The sequence below is a fragment of the Dendrobates tinctorius genome, unplaced genomic scaffold (genome assembly GCF_039654945.1).
Source record: "Dendrobates tinctorius isolate UK_male_01 unplaced genomic scaffold, ASM3965494v1 ptg000332l, whole genome shotgun sequence".
In the NCBI taxonomy this organism is placed as follows: domain Eukaryota; kingdom Metazoa; phylum Chordata; class Amphibia; order Anura; family Dendrobatidae; genus Dendrobates; species Dendrobates tinctorius.
The window spans coordinates 18665557-18689984 of NW_027361998.1; the positions used below are offsets into that span (position 1 = coordinate 18665557).

The 24428-nt window shown below is 44.0% G+C and overlaps 8 non-coding genes across 8 annotated transcripts; all 8 read right to left on the reverse strand.

Annotated features, from left to right (window-relative positions):
- Nucleotides 1-1119: 1119 nt before the first annotated feature.
- On the reverse strand, nucleotides 1120-1192 carry TRNAV-AAC (transfer RNA valine (anticodon AAC)). The gene has a single exon. It is a non-coding gene; the product is annotated as a tRNA-Val (tRNA).
- A 768-nt stretch (nucleotides 1193-1960) lies between these two features.
- TRNAV-UAC (transfer RNA valine (anticodon UAC)) lies at nucleotides 1961-2033 on the reverse strand. The gene has a single exon. It is a non-coding gene; the product is annotated as a tRNA-Val (tRNA).
- A 96-nt stretch (nucleotides 2034-2129) lies between these two features.
- On the reverse strand, nucleotides 2130-2202 carry TRNAV-UAC (transfer RNA valine (anticodon UAC)). Its single transcript has one exon. It is a non-coding gene; the product is annotated as a tRNA-Val (tRNA).
- Nucleotides 2203-3469: 1267 nt separating this feature from the next.
- On the reverse strand, nucleotides 3470-3542 carry TRNAV-AAC (transfer RNA valine (anticodon AAC)). Its single transcript has one exon. It is a non-coding gene; the product is annotated as a tRNA-Val (tRNA).
- A 14836-nt stretch (nucleotides 3543-18378) lies between these two features.
- TRNAV-UAC (transfer RNA valine (anticodon UAC)) lies at nucleotides 18379-18451 on the reverse strand. The gene has a single exon. It is a non-coding gene; the product is annotated as a tRNA-Val (tRNA).
- A 97-nt stretch (nucleotides 18452-18548) lies between these two features.
- Nucleotides 18549-18621, reverse strand: TRNAV-CAC (transfer RNA valine (anticodon CAC)). Its single transcript has one exon. It is a non-coding gene; the product is annotated as a tRNA-Val (tRNA).
- Nucleotides 18622-18707: 86 nt separating this feature from the next.
- Nucleotides 18708-18780, reverse strand: TRNAV-AAC (transfer RNA valine (anticodon AAC)). Its single transcript has one exon. It is a non-coding gene; the product is annotated as a tRNA-Val (tRNA).
- Nucleotides 18781-21046: 2266 nt separating this feature from the next.
- On the reverse strand, nucleotides 21047-21119 carry TRNAV-CAC (transfer RNA valine (anticodon CAC)). Its single transcript has one exon. It is a non-coding gene; the product is annotated as a tRNA-Val (tRNA).
- Between the last annotated feature and the right edge of the window lie 3309 nt (nucleotides 21120-24428).

Here is a 24428-nt window from a genome sequence, read left to right on the forward strand (position 1 = left end):
TGGTATTACAACATTCAGCCCTATGGGACCTACCTAGTGACATGTACTGGATATGTGGAGACAATACATATAAATGGTTACCAGTAGGGGTTTTAGGTTGACATCTCATTTCTGGCATGAAGGAGCGTACTCTTGTGATGACAGACGTGGCCTTAGTAACTGGGGGATGGAGAGGGTAAAAGAAGATACCTGTCTCCCTCGGGCAACCCGTCGGCCTGGGATAGTACCTGGTGAATAGGGCACTATCAGCTGTCGTTGCAGGATCCAGTGTTCCAGATTGTGAAGAATAAAGATGTCAAAGGGGGGAATGATAGGAACTGAAGGAGTTAAATTGAGTTCTGTCTATGTTGCATTTTCTTGTTTAAAACTTATCTTTTCTGTTCCCTTGTGAACCAAGGTCAAATACTCCTGCTTTTTAGCCTACATGACATTCTTTGTAGAAAACAAGTTGTGAAATCATTTTTTATACTGCGCATGTCTGTAAATGTTTAAATTCTTTGCTATAAAAGATGGAAGCCTAACTGATAAGCCAGAGGCGTCTTGGCAGGCATCCAGAGTGGTATTATACAGCTTGTGTCTGTGTTATCCTTCTCGACGGAGAAATCAATTAGAGACATATGGTGCCTTACACCCAAGAACATCGGTACTTCAGAAGAAAGAGATATCTGAGGGATCCCGACAATGGCAAACAGGATAATCACTACACTACAGTAACCAGACAAGAGCATTAACTGTGGTCATGGCAAGCATTAAAGATCAAGCACTCATTGTCAAAAGCGCTAGTTTGCAAGAGAAAAGCTGTGTTTCTGCCCAGTTTCGAACTGGGGACCTGTCACGTGTGAGGCAAACGTGATAACCGCTACACTACAGAAACCGGATGCAAGCGCTTACTGTGGTGACAACAAGCAATCGAGATCAAGAACTGAAAGTCAAAAGCTTGGATACCAAAGGGTAACACCGTGTTTCTGCCCAGTTTCGAACTGGGGACCTTTCGCGTGTTAGGCAAACGTGATAACCACTACACTCCAGAAACCGGATGCAAGCACTTACTGTGGTGACAACAAGCAATCGAGATCAAGAACTGAAAGTCAAAAGCTTGGATACCAAAGGGTAACAGCGTGTTTCTGCCCAGTTTCGAACTGGGGACCTTTCACGTGTTAGGCGAACATGATAACCACTACACTACAGAAACCGGCTGTGGAAGGTTACTGTGGTCATGATGAGCCATCGAGAACAAAGACTCAACGTCAAAAGCTTTAATATCAACGCCTAATGTCATGCTTCTATCCAGTTTCAAACTGGGGACCGTTCGCGTGTGAGGTGAACGTGACAACCACTACACTTCAGAAACTCCATGCAAAGCTAAAGATGTTTAACCATGCTGAAATGAACTTGAAAAAGAAAAAAACAGCCAGCCAAAGTCAAGAGGTCTTCCTCTATGTCTGAAGACAGGACAAAGTGCATTTTGCAACACAGGAACCTTTCATTTGTCAGGCTATTGGAGAAAAAGAACAAACAGGGAAACAAAACCATGCTCCACAAAACATTCTCATGCCTTTGTCCAAAAGCCAAAAAGAAAAAGCACCTAGATGCCTGCTTTCGCACCTTGATCCTATCAGGTGTTACTTGAATTAGGAACACTTAGACACTGTCAAAAACACACATGCTTGCCAAAAGCAAAAACGGGTAGAAATAATCACATTGGTAAAAGTAATGCTCATTAAACCAGCAATAGAATATGCTAACTAAGGCTAATTAAGCCAACAATATACGTTTGTGATCAAAATAAAGAAAAGCCACATGTTTCTGCCCGGGATCAAAACAGGGAACTTTCAGGAGGATGGCAAACAGGACAATCACTACACTACAGTAACCAGACAAGAGCGTTTACTGTGGTCATGGCAAGCATTAAAGATCAAGCACTCATTGTCAAAAGCGCTAGTTTGCAAGAGAAACGCTGTGTTTCTGCCCAGTTTCGAACTGAGGACCTTTCGCGTGTAAAGCGAACGTGATAACCGCTACACTACAGAAACGAACCGATTCAAATAAACAAAAAATGCTGTGGTCATGGCAAGCAATAAAGAACAAGCACTGAAAGTCAAAAAGATCGTTTTCCAAGAGAAACGCTGTGTTTCTGCCCAGTTTCGAACTGAGGACCTTTCGCGTGTAAAGCGAACGTGATAACCGCTACACTACAGAAACGAACCGACTCAAACCAGCAAAAAATGCTGTGGTCATGGCAAGCAATAAAGAACAAGCACTAAAAGTCAAAAAGATCGTTTTCCAAGAGAAAAAGCTGTGTTTCTGCCCAGTTTCGAACTGGCGACCTTTCGAGTGTGAGGCGACCGTGATAACCGCTACACTACAGAAACCGGATGTAAGTGTTTACTGTGGTGACATCAAGCAATCGAGATCAAGAACTGAAAGTCAAAAGCTTGGATACCAAAGGGTAACAGCGTGTTTCTGCCCAGTTTCGACCTGGTGACCTTTCGCGTGTTAGCCGAACGTGATAACCACTACACTACAGAATCCGGCTGGGGAAGGTTACTGTGGTCATGACGAGCCATCGAGAACAAAGACTCAACGTCAAAAGCTTTACTATCAACACCATATGTCATGCTTCTATCCAGTTTCGAACTGGGGACCGTTCGTGTGTGAGGTGAACGTGACAACCACTACACTACAGAAACTCCATGCAAAGTTAAAGATGTTTAAACATGCTGAAATGAGCTTGAAAAAGAAAAAACATCCAGCCAAAGTCAAGAGGTCTTCCTCTATGTCTGAAGACAGGACAAAGTGCATTTTGCAACACAGGAACCTTTCATTTGTCAGGCTATTGGAGAAAAAGAACAAACAGGGAAACAAAACCATGCTCCACAAAACATTCTCATGCCTTTGTCCAAAAGCCAAAAAGAAAAAGCACCTAGATGCCTGCTTTCGCACCTTGATCCTATCAGGTGTTACTTGAATTAGGAACACTTAGACACTGTCAAAAACACACATGCTTGCCAAAAGCAAAAACGGGTAGAAATAATCACATTGGTAAAAGTAATGCTCATTAAACCAGCAATAGAATATACTAACTAATGCTAATTAAGCCAACAATATACGTTTGTGATCAAAATAAAGAAAAGCCACATGTTTCTGCCCGGGGTCAAAACAGGGAACTTTCAGGAGGATGGCAAACAGGACAATCACTACACTACAGTAACCAGACAAGAGCGTTTACTGTGGTCATGGCAAGCATTAAAGATCAAGAACTCATTGTCAAAAGCGCTAGTTTGCAAGAGAAACGCTGTGTTTCTGCCCAGTTTCGAACTGAGGACCTTTCGCGTGTAAAAGTAACGTGATAACCGCTACACTACAGAAACCAACTGATTTTAAAAAAACAAAAGATGTTGTGGTCATGGCAAGCAATAAAGAAGAAGCACAGAAAGTCAAAAAGATCGTTTTGCAAGAGAAAAAGCTGTGTTTCTGCCCAGTTTCGAACTGGGGACCTTTCGCGTGTTAGGCGAACGTGATAACCACTACACTACAGAAACCGGCTGCGGAAGGTTGCTGTGGTCATGACGCGCCATTGAGAACAAAGACTCAACGTCAAAAGCTTTAACATCAACGCCTAATGTCATGCTTCTATCCAGTTTCGAACTGGGGACCGTTCGCATGTGAGGTGAACGTGACAACCACTACACTTCAGAAACTCCATGCAAAGATAAACATGTTTAAACATGCTAAAATGAACTTGAAAAAGAAAAAACCATTCAGCCAAAGGCAAGAGGTCTTCCTCTATGTCTGAAGACAGGACAAAGTGCAGTTTGCAACACAGGAACCTTTCATTTGTCAGGCTATTGGAGAAAAAGAACAAACAGGGAAACAAAACCATGCTCCACAAAACATTCTCATGCCTTTGTCCAAAAGCCAAAAAGAAAAAGCACCTAGATGCCTGCTTTCGCACCTTGATCCTATCAGGTGTTACTTGAATTAGGAACACTTAGGCTAGTTTCACACTTGCTTTTTTTTGCAGCGCGTTTTTCCCGCAAAAAAACGCATTAAAAAAACGCATACAAAAGCATACAACTGCTGCGTTTTTTTCAAGCATTTTTATGAGCATGCATGAAAAAAACGCAGCGTTTTTATGCGTTTGTAAGCGTTTTTAGTGCGTTTTTACCGCGTTTGCGTTTTTTTCCAACATTAGGTGGCCCCTCACACTAACCCAAACCAAGACTTTACTAACCCTAACCCTGACCCTGACCCTAACCCTAACCCTAACCCTAACCCTAACTAACCCTAACCCTAACCCTAACTAACCCTAACCCTAACCCTGACCCTAACCCTTAACCAAACCATACTTAACCCTAACCCAAACCCTAAACCCTAACTAACCTTAACCCTAACCCTGACCCTAACCCTAACCCTAACCCTAACCCTAACTAACCCTAACCCTAACCCTGACCCTAATCCTAACCCTAACCCTGACCCTAACCCTGACCCTAACCCTTAACCAAACCATACTTAACCATAACCCTGACCCAAACCCTAACCCTAACCCTGACCCTAACCCTTAACCAAACCATACTTAACCCTAACCCTGACCCTAACCCTAACCCTAACCCTGACCCTAACCCTAACCCTAACCCTAACCTTAACCCTAACCCTAACTAACCCTAACCCTAACCCTAACCCTAACCCTGACCCTAACCCTGACCCTAACCCTTAACCAAACCATACTTAACCATAACCCTGACCCTAACCCTAACCCTAACCCTAACCCTGACCCTAACCCTTAACCAAACCATACTTAACCCTGACCCTAACCCTAACCCTAACCCTAACCCTAACCCTGACCCTAACCCTTAACCAAACCATACTTAACCCTAACCCTGACCCTAACCCCAACCCTAACCCTGACCCTGACCCTAACCCTAACCCTAAACCCCTTTATCTAACCCTAACTCTAACCCAAACCCCTAAATTCCATGGTTAAAAAAAAAAAACGCTTGTGCAAAAAAACGCATACATAAGCATGCCAATGCGCACATATGCGCACCCATAGGCTATAATGGCCATTTTTAGCGCAAAACATGCGCATATGTGCGCATGCGCTTTTTTGCAGGGCCAAAAAATGCAACATGCTGCGTCTGGAAAATACCAACGCATACCCCAAAAAAACGCAGCGCATGAAAATCGCATACATGTGCATGGCAGCGCGCAGGTATGCGCACCCATGTTAAATATAGGGGAAAAAACGCATGCGCAGGTTAGCGTTTTTTTCCAGCGCTAAAAAACGCAAATGTGAAACCAGCCTTAGACACTGTCAAAAACACACATGCTTGCCAAAAGTAAAAACGGGTAGAAATAATCACATTGGTAAAAGTAATGCTCATTAAACCAGCAATAGAATATGCTAACTAAGGCTAATTAAGCCAACAATATACGTTTGTGATCAAAATAAAGAAAAGCCACATGTTTCTGCCCGGGATCAAAACAGGGAACTTTCAGGAGGATGACAAACAGGACAATCACTACACTACAGTAACCAGACAAGAGCGTTTACTGTGGTCCTGGCAAGCATTAAAGATCAAGCACTCATTGTCAAAAGCGCTAGTTTGCAAGAGGAACGCTGTGTTTTTGCCCAGTTTCGAACTGAGGACCTTTCGCGTGTAAAGCGAACGTGACAACCGCTACACTACAGAAACCAACCGATTCAAACAAACAAAAAGTGCTGTGGTCATGGCAAGCAATAAAGAACAAGCACTGAAAGTCAAAAAGATCGTTTTCCAAGAGAAAAAGCTGTGTTTCTGCCCAGTTTCGAACTGGGGACCTTTCGCGTGTGAGACGAACGTGATAACGGCTACACTACAGAAACCGGATGCAAGCACTTACTGTGTTGACAACAAGCAATCTAGATCAAGAACTGAAAGTCAAAAGCTTGGATACCAAAGGGTAAGGCTGGTTTCACATTTGCGTTTTTTTGCGCTGGAAAAAAACGCATACCTGCGCATGCGTTTTTTCCCCTATATTTAACATGGGTGCGCATACCTGCGCGCTGGTAAGCGCACGTATGCGATTTTCATGCGCTGCGTTTTTTTGGGGTGTGCGTTTGTATTTTCCAGACGCAGCATGTTGCATTTTTTGGCCCTGCAAAAAAGCGCATGCGCACGTATGCGCACGTTTTGCGCTAAAAATGGCCATTATAGCCTATGGATGCGCATACGTGCGCACTGGCATGCGCATGTAAGCGTTTTTTTAGCGCTGCGTTTTTTTGGTAGTGTCCACTTGTTGTACTAGTTATAATCTTCTAAAGTCAAAAAAAAAAAGTGTATATAAAGGAGGTGCCTGCCAAAACTCTGCCACTACTACACTGACAGATTGGAGAGCAGACAGTCAACAAGGAACCCATCTTCTATCAGCGAAGAATGTGAGTATATTACATTATATGCCTGTCCTTTTAAATTATGTATGTACTAATGATTTTTATTATTTTTACATGCAGTATGTCTTCAGAATCCGAGTATTCCCCATCGCGGCAGGAATTGGCGCAAGCAGACCGTGAGGTGATTATTTTCGTGCATCTGGTAAGTATATCTGCTGCTTCTCCAAATCTCTTACGTTATTTTCTACTTTTTTAAGACATCGTCATCATCATCATCTTCTGCGGACGGGACTAGTGAGGGCAAAGAGCAGGAGCAGCGAAGCCAAGTCCCGGTGGTGATACGGAATGTATGTATCAAATGATTTGTAATGTTCTTTATTTTTTATCTTCTATTTTTACTCTTTTTTATGTTTCTTTTTTTGTAACTTTTTATTCAATTTAAATTTGATTATTCTAATGAATGTGCTTTGTCTTGGTTCCACAACGGGATGAAGACGTCTACCTGGATAATGAGCAGCTCATCAGCCTGGTCCAGGATCGTTCGCCGTTGTGGGACAGCCGTGACCGGCTGCACAAGGACATTGTGGTGACCCGGCGGCTATGGAATGAGGTGGCCGCAGCGTTGATGGATGGCTGGGACAGCGCCACAGCATCCTCCAAAAAGGCGTTTAGTGAGTATTTCCCTGCTCTGTATTGTGCCGGAGTGACTGTTGTCCTTGACGGCACTGTTGGGTTTCGTGCTAGGTGTATTCTAGCAGGAAACCCAACAGTGTCATTGGGGTCTACAGTGACTGCTTTGAGTATTGTATTGCTACATTGTGCCGCAGTGACTGTTGTCCTTGACGGCACAGTTGGGTTTCGTGCTAGGTGTATTCTAGCAGGAAACCCAACAGTGTCATCGGGGTCTACAGTGACTGCTTTGAGTATTGTATTGCTACATTGTGCCGCAGTGACTGTTGTCCTTGACGGCACTGTTGGGTTTCGTGCTAGGTGTATTCTAGCAGGAAACCCAACAGTGTCATCGGAGTCTACAGTGACTGCTTTGAGTATTGTATTGCTACATTGTGCCGCAGTGACTGTTGTCCTTGACGGCACTGTTGGGTTTCGTGCTAGGTGTATTCTAGCAGGAAACCCAACAGTGTCATCGGGGTCTACAGTGACTGCTTTGAGTATTGTATTGCTACATTGTGCCGCAGTGACTGTAGTCCTTGACGGCACTGTTGGGTTTCGTGCTAGGTGTATTCTAGCAGGAAACCCAACAGTGTCATCGGGGTCTACAGTGACTGCTTTGAGTATTGTATTGCTACATTGTGCCGCAGTGACTGTTGTCCTTGACGGCACTGTTGGGTTTCGTGCTAGGTGTATTCTAGCAGGAAACCCAACAGTGTCATCGGGGTCTACAGTGACTGCTTTGAGTATTGTATTGCTACATTGTGCCGCAGTGACTGTTGTCCTTGACGGCACTGTTGGGTTTCGTGCTAGGTGTATTCTAGCAGGAAACCCAACAGTGTCATCGGGGTCTACAGTGACTGCTTTGAGTATTGTATTGCTATATTGTGCCGCAGTGACTGTTGTCCTTGACGGCACTGTTTTTTTTTTAACAACAGTGGACAAAGTACGAACACGTTGGCGTTCGATCAAGGACCGCTTCAACAGTGATGTTCGTGCTGAGGGCCAGGTTCGCAGTGGAGCTGCGTCAAGGACCAGAACTAGATACCGTCACTATCACGCGTTGCAGTTCCTAAGACCGGTCCTTGCCACGAGATCGTAAGTATTATAAATTTTGGGTTTTTATTTTTATTAATCTGTGTTTTTCTAATCCACAGCTGATGCTTCTTGTAAAGGCATTGTAGTAATGATTTTCCTTTATTCCACAGCACCTGGAGCAGCACCCTGCAACCTGGCCCTGGAGCGGTCCTTCCTCGGACGTCCTCTGACCCGTCCCAGCCATCCGACAGCCAGGAAGCACCTTGCAGGTCAGCCACACACACAGCTGGTGACCAGGAAGCTGGGCCATCAGGTGTTCCCCTGTCCCAGGTCTCTGCCACTGGTTATGCGGGCACTACCCGCCAGCGGCAGAGGGCCTTGGACAGGAATGTCTTGCCCGAGTTTATGCATTTGAGCGAGGCCTTTAATTCCAGCCTCAAGTCACTGTCCGACAGAGTTGAAAGCGGTTTTGCACTCATGGAACGTGGTTTTAACCACTTTGAACACCGCTTCAATTCTGTAGAACAGCGCCTTGACCGTCTGGAGGCCGACCTCAACAGACCAGCACAACATTTTTTTAGTAAGATTGAAAAGGGCATGGCGGAACACCTTAGTCCTGAGCAACAGCTGAATGTGCTGCAGGCCTGCAACAATGCTTTCTTGCAGGCTATGCAGCATAATCGGTACGGTCAGCAGTCAGTGGTGTCATTTCCACCTGTGCCACCATTGACTCGCTTCACCTCACTACCGACTTGTGCTGCATACCACTGCACGGACACCTCTATTCAAAGCCAGGACACCCACCGTTACACCACCACAAGTCTGAGTGCAGCTGGTCACTTCACCGACACCACCATGGCAAGCGCTGCTCCTGTCTGGAGCACCACCGCCACTCCCATGCATGCGTGGAGCTCAGCCACCACTAGGCAAACATGGAACAGCCCTGCCGCTACAACAACATGTAGTAGCCCTGCCACCACCACTCTGCAAACCTGGACCATCACTGCCGCCACCAGTCCTCCTGCAAGGACGAGCACTGCCAACGAAGAGCAGCAGCAGCAGCCACCTCAGCAGCAGCAGCCACCTCAGCAGCAGCAACCACCTCAGCAGCAGCCACCACAGCAGCAGCAGCAGCCACCACCGCAGAAGCCGCCACCTCAGCAGCAGCAGCCACCTCAGCAGCAGCAGCCACACCAGCAGCAGCAGCCACCTCAGCAGCAGCCACACCAGCAGCAGCAGCCACCTCAGCAGCAGCCGCCACCTCAGCAGCAGCCGCCACCTCAGCAGCAGCAGCAGCCACACCAGCAGACGGGGGACCTACACTCAATATTTGCCCCTAGTTCAAGGCAAAATCTATCAAGGCGGGCATTGGGCCAAAGTCGGTCCAGGCACACAAGCCTACGGCGACATGCCATTACAACTAATGTACCTGAACAGATTTCCTCTCCTCCAAGTGTTCCTAGTTTAATTCCCTTAACTGGACTACCTTCCCCCACAAGTTTTGTTGCCCCTTCCCCTCAAACACCGTCTTCAACTTCAAGTGTTGCATATTCCCTGCACACCCCCAAATTGAAACCATCTGCCCCCAAACGCCGTAAAAAATAATTTTTTGGTTTACTTTTTTTGATTAAAAATAAATTTACATTTGTGGTTCACCATTAAAAAGTTTCATTAATGTTGTTTGCGCCGCTCACACACACTGATGGGTAAATACATGTTAAAAACCAACCCAAGGCCTAGTATAGTCATATGTGAAATACCACGGCCTAGTATAGTCATACCAAGGCCTAGTGTAATAACTCTAGTTTTACCAACTTGGATCTGGTTTCATGAAAAACAAACTGTTGAAACTTGTCTAAAAAATAAGTTTCTTTCTAGTTTCAACAGTTTGTTTTTTGTGAAACAAGATGCTAGTTGTTAAAAATCGAGTTATTACAGTAGGCCTTGGTATGACTATACTAGGCCGTGGTATTTCACATATTACTATACTACTAGCCCCAAGGCCTACTATACTCATATTTGAAATACCACGGCCTAGTGTAGTCATTCCAAGGCCTAGTGTAATAACTCTAGTTTTACCAACTAGAATCTGGTTTCATGAAAAACAAACTGTTGAAACTTGTCTAAAAAATAAGTTTCTTTCTAGTTTCACCAGTTTGTTTTTTGTGAAACAAGATGCTAGTTGTTAAAAATCGAGTTATTACAGAAGGCCTTGGTATGACTATACTAGGCCGTGGTATTTCACATATTACTATACTACTAGCCCCAAGGCCTACTATACTCATATTTGAAATACCACGGCCTAGTATAGTCATTACAAGGCCTAGTGTAATAACTCTAGTTTTACCAACTAGAATCTGGTTTCATGAAAAACAAACTGTTGAAACTTGTCTAAAAAATAAGTTTCTTTCTAGTTTCACCAGTTTGTTTTTTGTGAAACAAGATGCTAGTTGTTAAAAATCAAGTTATTACAGTAGGCCTTGGTATGACTATACTAGGCCGTGGTATTTCACATATTACTATACTACTAGCCCCAAGGCCTACTATACTCATATTTGAAATACCACGGCCTAGTGTAGTCATTCCAAGGCCTAGTGTAATAACTCTAGTTTTACCAACTAGAATCTGGTTTCATGAAAAACAAACTGTTGAAACTTGTCAAGTTTCAACAGTTTGTTTTTCGTGAAACAAGATCCTAGTTGGTAAAAATCGAGTAGGCCTTGGTATGACTATACTAGGCTGTGGTATTTCACATATGACTATACTAGTAGGCCCAAGGCCTACTATACTCATATTTGAAATACCACGGCCTAGTATAGTTATTCCAAGGCCTAGTGTAATAACTTGTAAGTTGGAATGGAGCAGATTACATTCATCCACTCAATGCTGACTTGTATTCCCCATTGACTTTCATTGGGGTTGGGTTTTGAGGGTTGTGTTTTGAGAAAATCACATACTTTTTTTTCAACTAGTTGCACAATTTTCTCTTGAAAAAATTTGGTTTCCTGATTCATGGCCTGCAGCTTTGCTCGTTCCAATATATTTCACGCAGACTAGCAATGCTGCATTTTAACTCATATGTGTATTTACCTGCCCAGGTGTGTGAACATCAAAAAATTCAGTTATACATGGGTAGTTTTTTATTTAATTGGAGTTTAAAAAATATAGTGCACTCAGTAATGGTATCAAATAAGGTTTTTTATTACCATAAACAAACAAAAACATTACACCATTTCATCTTGCCAGTGCACCCGTCCTACATCAGAAATAAAGTAGGCCGCAAATTGGTCCCTCATTTGGCCAACTTCAACGGATGACCTGAGAGTGTGCTGAGTGAATTCAGGCAATGGGTTAGGAGCATCATCGTCCAGTTCAAAGGTCGGGTGCTCTTTAGCCATCACAAAGTTATGTAGAACCACACAGGCCTTCACCACCTCATCGACTGTTTCAAGTTTAAGATTAATGGCCGTGCCCAGAATTTGCCATCTGGAGACAAGAATCCCAAAAGCACACTCGACAGTTCTTCTGGCCCTGGTCAGCCTGTAATTAAATATTTTTTTGGTGTGGTCCAAGTCACGGCTGGAGTAGGGTTTCAGTAAGTTTCCGCACATTTGAAAAGCCTCATCGCCAACCATTACAAAGGGCAGTGGCGGAGCTTCGGTGTGAGGAAGAGGCCGTGGCATAGGGAAATTAAATTGGTTGCCATACAACCTCCGGCCCATGTCTGAGTTTTTAAAAGCCTGTGAGTCATTACCACGGCCAAATGCTCCAATGTCCACTGCTACAAACATACATCCGGCATCCGCAATCGCCATGAGTACTATTGAAAAGTACTTTTTGTAATTATAGTACTCAGATCCCGTTCTTTGGGGTTTGATGATCCGTATGTGTTTACCATCAACAGCTCCCAAACAGTTGGGAAAATTGCATACTGTCCAGAATTTGTCAGCAATTTCCATCCACTTTTCAGCGGTGGGCAGGGGCATAAATTCTGGACAAAGAACATTCCAGAGAGCCCGGCAGGTGTCAGCAACAATTCCAGACAAGGTAGAAATTCCAATACGGTACTGGAAGTGTAGTAAAGATAGGGTTTCTCCAGTCGCCAGGAATCTGTGAACAGACAAAGAAGTAAAATTAATATTTATGTATATTATTTTAAAAAACTATAAAATAAAATATTAGTACATTCACGAAAACTAATTACCCAAGGTTTTGAATACTAAATTTAAAAAAAAAACATCAGACCGCACCCCTTGGTTTTTAAAACATACCGTAATGTCACCAGTAGCCGTTCCTCAGGAGGAATCGCACGACGGAGCTGTGTGTCCTATCTCCGGATGGATTGTTGGACACGAGCAAGCAAATCCATGAAACTTTCGTGGGACATCCGGATATAATCTGTAAATTTCTCCGGGTTTGACTGGAGCTCGCTGTAGAGGGTGTGGTATGCCCCACGGCTCTCCCGGAGTTCAACAATCGGATGTATCCACATACGCCTCCGTCTTTGCTGCCTCTCTCTCTTCCTTTGTTCATGGCAAGCAACTGCATACGCCTGAGCCATCGCGATGTCCAAATCCAAGTTGAAGTGAAAACTCTTCCAGCGCAGATCCATGGTCACGAGAAGAATCAAGCAAATGTGAAGAATACTGTAGACAGGGTCTATATATTAACATACCACACCCACAATGCAGTCCCATTGGTCTTGTGTGTTGTTGATTGGTTGTTTTTTCTTTTTTGTGGGGTTTTTCCAAAATCTGTAAAAAAACGCAAACGCACAAAAAACGCATACAAACGCACAAAAACGCTGCGTTTTTTTCCTGCATGCGCATAAAAATGCTTGAAAAAAACGCAGCGTTTGTATGCATTTGTATGAGTTTTTTTAATGCGTTTTTTTGCGGGAAAAAGGCGCTGCAAAAAGAAGCAAGTGTGAGACTAGCCTAACAGCGTGTTTCTGCCCAGTTTCGAACTGGGGACCTTCCGCGTGTTAGGCGAACGTGATAATCACTACACTACAGAAACCTGCTGCGGAAGGTTACTGTGTTCATGACGAGCCATCGAGAACAAAGACTCAACGTCAAAAGCTTTAATATCAACACCTAATGTCATGCTTCTATCCAGTTTCGAACAGGGGACCGTTCGCGTGTGAGGTGAACATGACAACCATTATACTTCAGAAACTCCATGCAAAGCTAAAGATGTTTAAACATGCTGAAATGAACTTGAAAAAGAAAAAAACAGCCAGCCAAAGTCAAGAGGTCTTCCTCTATGTCTGAAGACAGGACAAAGTGCATTTTGCAACACAGGAACCTTTCATTTGTCAGGCTATTGGAGAAAAAGAACAAACAGGGAAACAAAACCATGCTCCACAAAACATTCTCATGCCTTTGTCCAAAAGCCAAAAAGAAAAAGCACCTAGATGCCTGCTTTCGCACCTTGATCCTATCAGGTGTTACTTGAATTAGGAACACTTAGACACTGTCAAAAACACACATGCTTGCCAAAATCAAAAACGGGTAGAAATAATCACATTGGTAAAAGTAATGCTCATTAAACCAGCAATAGAATATGCTATCTAAGGCTAATTAAGCCAACAATATACGTTTGTGATCAAAATAAAGAAAAGCCACATGTTTCTGCCCGGGATCAAAACAGGGAACTTTCAGGAGGATGACAAACAGGAATCATAGAATCATAGAATCTTAGAGTTGGAAGGGACCTCCTGGGCCATCTCGTCCAACCCCCTGCTCAAAGCAGGATTCGCTAAATCATCCCAGTCAGATGTCTGTCCAGCCTCTGTTTGAAGACTTCCATTGAAGGAGAACTCACCACTTCTCGTGGCAGCCTGTTCCACTCATTGATCACTCTAACTGTCAAAAAGTTTTTTCTAATATCTAATCTGTGTCTCCTCCCATTCAGTTTCATCCCATTGCTTCTAGTCTTTCCTTGTGCATATGAGAATAAAGTTGATCCTTCTACAATGTGACAGCCCTTTAGATATTTGTAGACAGCAATTAAGTCTCCTCTCAGTCTTCTCTTTTGCAAACTAAACATTCCCAAATCCTGCAACCTTTCCTCATAAGACAGGGTTTGCAGACCGGTCACCATTCTGGTCGCTCTTTTCTGAACTTGCTCCAGTTTGTTGATGTCTTTTTTAAAATGTGGTGCCCAAAACTGGACACAATATTCCAGATGAGGTCTGACCAAAGAGGAGTAGAGGGAAATAATGACTTCACGTGATCTAGACTGTATGCTTCTGTTAATACATCCTAGAACTGCATTTGCCTTTTTTACTGCTGCATCACACTGTTGACTCATATTCAGTCTGTGATCTATTAGTATACCCAAGTCTTTTTCACATGTGCTGTCACTTAGCCCTATTCCTCCCATTCTATATATGTTTTTTTCATTTTTATTGCCCAGATGTAGTACTTTGCATTTCTCCCTGTTAAAAACCATTCTGTTAGTTACTGCCCACTTCTCCAGTTTATTTAAATCTTTTTGAATCCTCTCTCTCTCTTCTCTAGTATTAGCTATCCCTCCTAGCTTTGTGTCATCAGCAAATTTAATCAGTTTACCCTCAATTCCTTCATCTAAATCGTTGATAAAGATGTTGAACAATACAGGGCCCAGGACAGAGCCCTGTGGTACCCCACTTGAGACATTCTTCCAACTGGATGTGCAGCCATTTACGACCACTCTTTGGGTCCGATCACTAAGCCAGCTATGAATCCACCTAACAGTTGCCTTGTCCATTCCATACTTAGTCATTTTTTCAATAAGGATTGTATGAGAGACTTTGTCAAATGCTTTGCTTAAGTCAAGATATACTATATCTACAGCATTTCCTTGATCCACCCAATCAGTGATACCGTCATAGAAGGAAATTAAGTTAGTCTGACATGACTTATTAGTTACAAACCCATGCTGACTCTGTTTGATCACTTCATTCTTATCCAGGTATTGACTTACATGTTGTTTAATAATTTGTTCAAAGATCTTTCCTGGTATAGAAGTCAGACTCACCGGCCTATAGTTGCCTGGGTCCACCTTCTTCCCCTTTTTGAAGATAGGAACAACATTTGCTCTTCTCCAGTCTTCTGGCACTTCTCCTGTTCTCCAAGAATTTTCAAAGATTATGGAGAGTGGTTCAGAAATTTCTTCTGCTATCTCCTTCAGTACTCTGGGGTGTAATTCATCTGGACCTGGAGACTTGAATTCATTTAGGTTAGCTAAGTGTTTCCTCACTATCTTTCTGTTTATAGATATCCTGGATTCTTCTATTCCCTTAATAGGACAGTGAATAACAGTTGGTGTTACATTTCCTTTCTGAGAGAAAACAAATGCAAAATAGGAATTTAAAAGTTCAGCCTTCTCAACATCCTGTCTTACCATTTCATCATTTTCATCCTGTAAAAATCCTATAGCATCTTTGACTTTTCTTTTACTTTTGACATATCCCCAAAATCCTTTATTATTGCTTTTGACATCTCTTGCAAGCCTCAATTCATTTTCAGCTTTAGCTAATCTGATTTGTGCCCTGCAGATTCTGCAGACAGCATTATATTCTTCTTTAGATATGCCTCCCTCTTTCCATTTTATAAACATTTTTTTCTTCCTTTTTAGCATGTGCTTAAGTTCTGTGTTCACCCATCCTGGTTTCCTTAAATGCTTCCTATTCTTCCCTCTTTTCGGAATTGTTAACAACTGTGCTTTGAGAATTTCATTTTTCAAGATTTCCCATCCTTCCTGGACATTTTTGTCTTTAAGGATATCCAGCCATTGGATCCCTCCAATTCTCTTTCTGAATCCCTTAAAATCTGCCTTTCTGAAATCTAACCTTGACGTCTGAGTCTTCACAGGTCTTCCGCCTCTAGTTATCCAAAATTCTAAAATAGCATGGTCGCTACCTCCTAGGGTTCCAGCCACTTTTACCTCCTCAACCATTTCCTCCCTGTTTATAAGGATTAGATCCAAGGTAGCAGTTCCCCTTGTTTTCTCCCCTACCTTTTGGAAGATAAAGTTGTCAGCAAGAGAGGATAGGAATTTCCTTGACCTGTTAGTTTTGCCTGAGAGAGATTCCCAACAAATGTCTGGATAGTTGAAATCTCCCATGACAACTATGTCATATTTTTTGGAGAACTTGGCCATTTGATGCATAAAGAGTTCATCCATATCTTCAGCTTGCACAGGCGGCCTGTAGTAAATGCCTACAATGGTGTCCTTTCCATTGTTCTGTCCTTGTATTCTTACCCAAACAGTTTCCACAGAACTCCCAGTCTCTGAAGCTTCAATCTCTGTGCAGATATATGCGTTTCTAACATACAATGCAACACCCCCTCCTCGTTTATCAAGTCTGTTTCTTGCAAATAAGTTGTATCCTTCTAGTCTTGTATTCCAATCATGTGTATCGTCCCACCAAGTCTCAGTGATTCCAATGACATCATATTTCTTTTCCTGTGTTAGTAGTTCCAATTCTCCTTGTTTGTTGCCCATGCTTTGTGCATTAGTATAGAAACATTTTAGTTTGTGATTGGTTTCTCTTTCTCCAATATTTTTATTAATTAGATTCTTTCGTCTTTGTTCTTCCTTTCCACTTCTAATAGCAGAGTTCTCAATAGCATTTGTCAGGTGTATGGCTTTTTCTGGTCTTTTGCTTCCCTTCCCATATTATTCTAGTTTAAAGCTCTCCTTACAAGTGTAGCAAGGCGACTTCCAAATACATGCTTTCCAGTCTTCGTAAGGTGCACCCCATCTCTAGCAAGTAGTCCATCGTATAAGTAGTTCACTCCGTGATCCAGAAATCCAAATCGTTGCTGACGGCACCATCGACGTAGCCAGTTGTTCACCTGCAGAATCTTATTCCACCTACTTGTTCCATGGCCATCCACTAGGAGGATGGAAGAGAAGAACACCTGCGCTCCCAGTTCTTTCACTTTCTTGCCTAAGTCTTCAAAGTCTCTGCAGATGGTTTCCAGGTCATTTCTTGCGGTGTCATTTGTCCCCACATGTAGTAGCAGGAATGGGTAGTCATCTGTAGGTCTGAAGAGTCCGGATATCCTGTCAGACACATCTTTAATTTTTGCACCTGGAAGACAGCACATTTCTCTTGAAGTTATATCCGGTCTGCAGATAGCGGCCTCTGTTCCTCTCAACAGGGAATCCCCCATGACCACCACTCTCCGTTTCTTCTTCACAACATTTTTCTTTCTCCATCCAGGAGGACTCTGAAGGCGTACAAGGTTGCTGTTTGTTGGCAAAGTCTTATCCTGATGTATTTCTTCATCATTTTCCTGCGTGAGAGCCTGGTACTGGTTTCTGAGCAGTATGGGTGCTGACTGCCTCCTGATCCTCCTGCTTCTCTGGGTCACATGTCTCCATTCCTCTGTTTCTTCAGGTGCACTTCGAATTTCTTCTCTTTCTGTAACATGAAGAGATAATTCTGCTCTGTCCAAGAACTCTTCACCTTCCTTAATGATCTTCAACGTAGCCAACCTCTCTTCGAGATTTTGCAACTTTTCCTCCAACAGGGACACAAGCTTGCATTTGTGGCATGTGAAGTTTGGCTTTTCCACTGGTAAGTCTGTGAACATGTAGCAAGAAATGCAGCTCACCAAATGGCTCCTGGCCTCTTCCATCTTGAGATTTCTTAAAAACGATGAAAGATGAGCCAAAATTCGTTTTTTCCGATTTCCTCTTTTCAGCTGCAACGGCCAAAACCCAGTGATCGTTGAGCTCGCGGAGACTCTTCACTTATCCCAGAAGGCACTGGGAATATGCATATGATCTCCTCAAGACTCTTCCCCTGGTTTTCCGATTTCCTCTTTTCAGCTGCAACGGCCAAAACCCAGTGATCGTTGAGCTCGCGGAGACTCTTCACTTATCCCAGAAGGCACTGGGAATATGCAAATGATCTCCTCAAGACTCTTCCCCTGGTTTTCCGATTTCCTCTTTTCAGCTGCAACGGACAAAACCCAGTGATCGTTGAGCTCGCGGAGACTCTTCACTTATCCCAGAAGGCACTGGGAATATGCAAATGATCTCCTCAAGACTCTTCCCCTGGTTTTCCGATTTCCTCTTTTCAGCTGCAACGGCCAAAACCCAGTGATCGTTGAGCTCGCGGAGACTCTTCACTTATCCCAGAAGGCACTGGGAATATGCAAATGATCTCCTCAAGACTCTTCCCCTGTAGGACAATCACTACACTACAGTAACAAGACAAGAGAGTTTACTGTGGTCATGGCAAGCATTAAATATCAAGCACTCATTGTCAAAAGCGCTAGTTTGCAAGAGGAACACTGTGTTTCTGCCCAGTTTCGAACTGAGGACCTTTCGCGTGTAAAGCGAACGTGATAACCGCTACACTACAGAAACCAACCGATTCAAACAAACAAAAAATGCTGTGGTCATGGCAAGCAATAAAGAACAAGCACTGAAAGTCAAAAAGATAGTTTTCCAAGAGAAAAAGCTGTGTTTCTGCCCAGTGTCGAACTGGTGACCTTTCGCGTGTGAGGCGAACGTGATAACCACTACACTACAGAAACGGGATGCAAGCGCTTACTGTGGTGACAACAAGCAATCGAGATCAAGAACTGAAAGTCAAAAGCTTGGACACCAAAGGGTAACAGCGTGTTTCTGCCCAGTTTCGAACTGGGGACCTTTCGTGTGTTAGGCGAACGTGATTACCACTACACTACAGAAACCGGCTGCGGAAGGTTACTGTGGTCATGACGAGCCATCGAGAACAAAGACTCAACATCAAAAGCTTTAATATCAACGACTAATGTCATGCTTCTATCCAGTTTCGAACTGGGGACCGTTCGCGCGTGAGGTGAACGTGACAACCACTACACTTCAGAAACTCTATGCAAAGCTAAAGATGTTTAAACATGCTGAAATGAACTTGAAAAAGAAAAAAACAGCCAGCCAAAGTCAAGAGGTCTTCCTCTATGTCTGAAGACAGGACAAAGTGCATTTTGCAACACAGGAACCTTTCATTTGTCAGGCTATTGGAGAAAAAGAACAAACAGGGAAACAAAACCATGCTCCACAAAACATTCTCATGCCTTTGTCCAAAAGCCAAAAAGAAAAAGCACCTAGATGCCTGCTTTCGCACCTTGATCCTATCAGGTGTTACTTGAATTAGGAACACTTAGACACTGTCAAAAACACACATGCTTGCCAAAAGCAAAAACGGGTAGAAATAATCACATTGGTAAAAGTAATGCTCATTAAACCAGCAATAGAATATGCTAACTAAGGCTAATTAAGCCAACAATATACGTTTGTGATCAAAATAAAGAAAAGCCACATGTTTCTGCCCGGGATCAAAACAGGGAACTTTCAGGAGGATGGCAAACAGGATAATCACTACACTACAGTAACCAGACAAGAGCGTTTACTGTGGTCATGGCAAGCATTAAAGATCAAGCACTCATTGTCAAAAGCACTAGTTTGCAAGAGGAATGCTGTGTTTCTGCCCAGTTTCGAACTGAGGACCTTTCACGTGTAAAGCTAACGTGCTAACCGCTACACTACAGAAACCAACCAACTCAAACAAACAAAAAATGCTGTGGTCATGGCAAGCAATAAAGAACAAGCACTGAAAGTCAAAAAGATCGTTTTCCAAGAGAAAAACCTGTGCTTCTGCCCAGTTTCGAACTGGGGACCTTTCTCGTGTGAGGCGAACGTGATAACCGCTACACTACAGAAAACGGATGCAAGCTCTTACTGTGGTGACCACAAGCAATCGAGATCAAGAACTGAAAGTCAAAAGCTTGGATACCAAAGGGTAACAGCGTTTTTCTGCCAGTTTCGAACTGGGGACCTTACGCGTGTTAGGCGAACGTGATAACCACTACAGTACAGAAACCGGCTCCGGAAGATTACTGTGGTCATGACGAGCCTTCGAGAACAAAGACTCAACGTCAAAAGCTTTAATATCAACGCCTAATGTCATGCTTCTATCCAGTTTCGAACTGGGGACCTTTCGCGTGTTAGGCGAACGTGATAACCACTACACTACAGAAACCGGCGGCGGAAGTTTACTGTGGTCATGACGAGCTATCGAGAACAAAGACTCAACGTCAAAAGCTTTAATATCAACGCCTAATGTCATGCTTCTATCCAGTTTCGAACTGGGGACCGTTCGCGTGTGAGGTGAATGTGACAACCACTACACTTCAGGAACTCCATGCAAAGCTAAAGATGTTTAAACATGCTGAAATGAACTTGAAAAAGAAAAAAACAGCCAGCCAAAGTCAAGAGGTCTTCCTCTATGTCTGAAGACAGGACAAAGTGCATTTTGCAACACAGGAACCTTTCATTTGTCAGGCTATTGGAGAAAGAGAACAAACAGGGAAACAAAACCATGCTCCACAAAACATTCTCATGCCTTTGTCCAAAAGCCAAAAAGAAAAAGCACCTAGATGCCTGCTTTCGCACCTTGATCCTATCAGGTGTTACTTGAATTAGGAACACTTAGACACTGTCAAAAACACACATGCTTGCCAAAAGCAAAAATGGGTAGAAATAATCACATTGGTAAAATTAATGCTCATTAAACCAGCAATAGAATATGCTAACTAAGGCTAATTAAGCCAACAAAATACGTTTGTGATCAAAATAAAGAAAAGCCACATTTTTCTGCCCGGGATCAAAACAGGGAACTTTCAGGAGGATGGCAAACAGGACAATCACTACACTACAGTAACCAGACAAGAGTGTTTACTGTGGTCATGGCAAGCATTAAAGATCAAGCACTCATTGTCAAAAGCGCTAGTTTGCAAGAGGAACGCTGTGTTACTGCCCAGTTTCGAACTGAGGACATTTCACGTGTAAAGCGAATGTGATAACTGCTACACTACAGAAACCAACCGATTCAAACAAACAAAAAATGCTGTGGTCATGGCAAGCAATAAAGAACAAGCACTGAAAGTCAAAAAGATCGTTTTCCAAGAGAAAAAGCTGTGTTTCTGCCCAGTTTCGAACTGGGGACCTTTCGCGTGTGAGGCGAACGTGATAACCGCTACACTACAGAAACCGGATGCAAGTGCTTACTGTGGTGACAACAAGCAATCGAGATCAAGAACTGAAAGTCAAAAGCTTGGATACCAAAGGGTAACAGCTAGAGTTGAGCGATACCAGCCGATACTTGAAAATATCGGATCGGAATGGATCGGCCGATCTTAAAAAAAAGTATCGGTATCGCCGATTCCGATACCGGGAACCAATGCAAGTCAATGGGGCCAAAATATCGGAATTAAAAAAAACCCTTTCTTTCCTTGTAGGTTAATTCTACATGAAGAAAAACAACTAAGAATAATGTAGAATGTATTGTGGGAGGTGGAGGAGACATTAAAGCCATAGAGGTTTAGCCCAATCAAATGGAATAGCAGGAATTAAACTTTTTTTTTTAAAGATGTTAGGAGTTACAAAGATATTGACTATGTTAGCCTCATTTATATTTTGCCAGACATGTATGTCTTCTTCTTCTACTTCCTTTTTTTACATTCTTCTTCTTCTTCTTCTACTTCCTTTTTTTACATTCTTCTTCTTCTTCTTCTACTTCCTTTTTTTACATTCTTCTTCTTATTCCTTTTTTTACATTCTTCTTCTTCTTCTTCTACTTCCTTTTTTTACATTCTTCTTCTTCTTCTTCTTCTTCTTCTTCTTCTTCTTCTTCTTCTTCTTCTTCTTCTTCTTCCTTTTCTTACATTCTTCATATTCTTCTTATTCAACAATTATTATTCTACATATTCAGCTTCTTCATCTTCTTCCTATTCTTCTTCATCATATTCTTGTATTCTTGTTTGTGTCAGGCATTCCTGTAGTTGTTATCTAGAAAAGTTAGAAGTTTACACCTTCCGTTCTGCCTGTCACAAAAGATTTACAACAGGATTTGTCCGCGTTCAGTTTGGCCTGCAGAAGCAGGCCTTTTCCAGGGGCACCACGAGGAGGAACGGACTCACCCCCATACACTGCTTAGTCTTCTTCTGCTTATAAATAAGATAATATCATTTGCTCAGAGTATTAGTCTTATGCTTAATGTTCTTCTGCTTTGTTTTTTTTATGCTTCTTTGTCTTCTCTCTCTTGTTGTTCTGCATCTTGGTGGTTGTCTTCCTGTTCTTTGTCCTCTTGAACCAGCTGACGGTACTGGCACCCGGAGGGGCAGCAGAAGGAACAAGAGCCAATGGCACTACCGAGGACCAGCTGACGGTGCTGGAACCCGGTTACTAAGCAGGAGGTACCTGTGCTACAAAGCACTACCAAGGACCAGCAGACGTTGCCGGAACTCGGATACCGAGATGGAGGCACCTAGGCCAAAGGCTCTGACGAGAACCAGCTGACGGTGCTGGAACCCGGAGGGGTAGCATAAGCTGCAAGAGCAAATGGAAATAGCGAGGACCAGCTGACAGTGCTGGCACCCGGAGGGGCAGCAGAAGGAATAAGAGCCAATGGCACAACCGAGGACCAGCTGACGGTGCTGGAACCCGGTTACTAAGCAGGAGGTACCTGTGCTACAAAGCACTACCAAGGACCAGCAGACGTTGCCGGAACTCGGATACCGAGATGGAGGCACCTAGGCCAAAGGCTCTGACGAGAACCAGCTGACGGTGCTGGAACCCGGAGGGGTAGCATAAGCTGCAAGAGCAAATGGAAATAGCGAGGACCAGCTGACAGTGCTGGCACCCGGAGGGGCAGCAGAAGGAATAAGAGCCAATGGCACAACCGAGGACCAGCTGACGGTGCTGGAACCCGGTTACTAAGCAGGAGGTACCTGTGCTACAAAGCACTACCAAGGACCAGCAGACGTTGCTGGAACTCGGATACCGAGATGGAGGCACCTAGGCCAAAGGCTCTGATGAGAACCAGCTGACGGTGCTGGAACCCGGAGGGGTATCAGAAGTTACCCCTGAAAAGCAAAGTTGGCATGCCGCAAGCTGGCCGCAGTTACCGAATCACACAGTCCTACAGGGGGTGCTTGTCCTACTGGCACTATGGAACAAACCTTTCTTACCAGAACCCGCAGTCCACATAGGAAGCACCTAAACTGCTGGCACCCTAGCCTCGGCTAACCCAACCGCAACACGACATGGCAACTTGGGGTGGCAAACTGACATTGACACTTCCCGGAAACAGCAGGCAGGGCTGGAACCAAGCTGGGCAGGAGGGAGTACCCGTGCCAAAGTCAGTTATGAGCAGCAACTGGCGATGTTGGAGCCCAGGACAAGCACTTAGCAGGCTGAGGCCTGATGTGCTGTCAATTGGGAGGCAGCAGGACAGATTGCCATCAAAACAGCAGGGGAACAGCTGACGTTACTGAACCCCACAAACACAGGAGCTAGTGTTTTACTCTGTGAAGACGGCACTTCCGAGCAACAACTGGCTGTGTTGAAGCCCAGGGACAAGCACGGAGCAGGCTTAGGCTGCATTGAAGAAATTTTAAGATCGGTTGTAGACTACTAATTTGAACCAAGCTCCACTTAGGCCTGTGGATTCACTGATTTTCGTATTTCCCCTGTCCTCCAACCCCGCCAGTTACAGCTCCGAAGTGGCGTCTGCACAATCCACACTTGTTCCTGTGTTACAGGTGTTCAGTCCGGTCAGTTAATCCCCTGATGTGTGTCCGGCAATGTCGCCTGCTCTGTCCACATTCCGATAATGGGAATGTGGACAGAGCAGGCGACATTGCCGGACACACATCAGGGGATTAACTGATCGGACTGAACACCTGTAACACAGGAACAAGTGTGGATTGTGCAGACGCCACTTCGGAGCTGTAACTGGCAGGGTTGGAGGACAGGGGAAATACGAGAGACAGTGGAGCCACAGGCCTAATTGGAGCACGGTTAAAAATCAGTAGTGGTACGACTGTGTAGGCAGCAGGAGACTTTGCCATCCACACAGCAGGGGATCAGCTGACATTACTGAACCCCACTGAGACACGGGAGCAAGTATCTCTTTCCGTGTGGACGGCACTTCCGAACTACAACTGGCTGTGTTGAAGCCCAGGAAATAGGAGGGTGTAGGCAGAGGCCTACTGTATTTTGAATGAGTTTACAGCAGGAGAGACTGCCATCCACAAAGCAGGGGATCAGCTGACGTTACTGAACCCCACTGAGACACGGGAGCAAGTATCTCTTTCCGTGTGGACGGCACTTCCGAACTACAACTGGCTGTGTTGAAGCCCAGGAAATAGGAGGGTGTAGGCAGAGGCCTACTGTATTTTGAATGAGTTTACAGCAGGAGAGAATGCCATCCACAAAGCAGGGGATCAGCTGACGTTACTGAACCCCACTGAGACACGGGAGCAAGTATCTCTTTCCGTGTGGACGGCACTTCCGAACT